The following is a 609-nucleotide window of genomic DNA, read 5'->3' on the forward strand; positions in this document are numbered from 1 at the left end:
CAGATCCCGTCATCCTCGTGTTCCCCAGACAGACCACTGTCCCCACAGTCCCCTACCCCGCCCCCCCCAGCACATACGTGCCCCGTGCAACACTTCATCCTGCCCCGCGGTGTACCTGGACACATTGCGCACACCTGTACGACCACGCCCATCACATCCACAGCCCCGCAGGCACAGATTGTCCTCTGGGCAAGGTGAGGACTTCAAGGAGTTTGCTTAGGAACAGGCTTCTGCAGCTGATTTCCCTGTCCCTCACCGACCTCTGCATTCCCTCACCCTCACCTTTGCTTTCTCAGGGACCTTCTCCTTCCTTGGCCTCAGCCACATCCTCCAAGGTCATTCCTAGATCCCCGTCAGCCCCTGAAGGCCCCGTCTGTTTGGACCTTTGGCTTCCTGCCAGTGACACCCACTACACCTGTGCTTCCGCCTCAGCATGCTGCCAGGCCCCCTTCTCTAATCCTCATTTCCTTCCCTCTTCTCATCAGTTCCAAGGACTATCATTTCAGTATCTTCATTTCACATGTGCATGGCAAATCCCAAATGTCAGCCTGTCTTTGTCTTGCCATTTAGAGACTATTCCTTTTCCCTTGCGGCTGTAACAAGCGACCA

The sequence above is a fragment of the Neophocaena asiaeorientalis genome, unplaced genomic scaffold (genome assembly GCF_003031525.2).
Source record: "Neophocaena asiaeorientalis asiaeorientalis breed wild unplaced genomic scaffold, Neophocaena_asiaeorientalis_V1.1 scaffold91, whole genome shotgun sequence".
NCBI classification, from domain to species: Eukaryota; Metazoa; Chordata; class Mammalia; order Artiodactyla; family Phocoenidae; genus Neophocaena; species Neophocaena asiaeorientalis.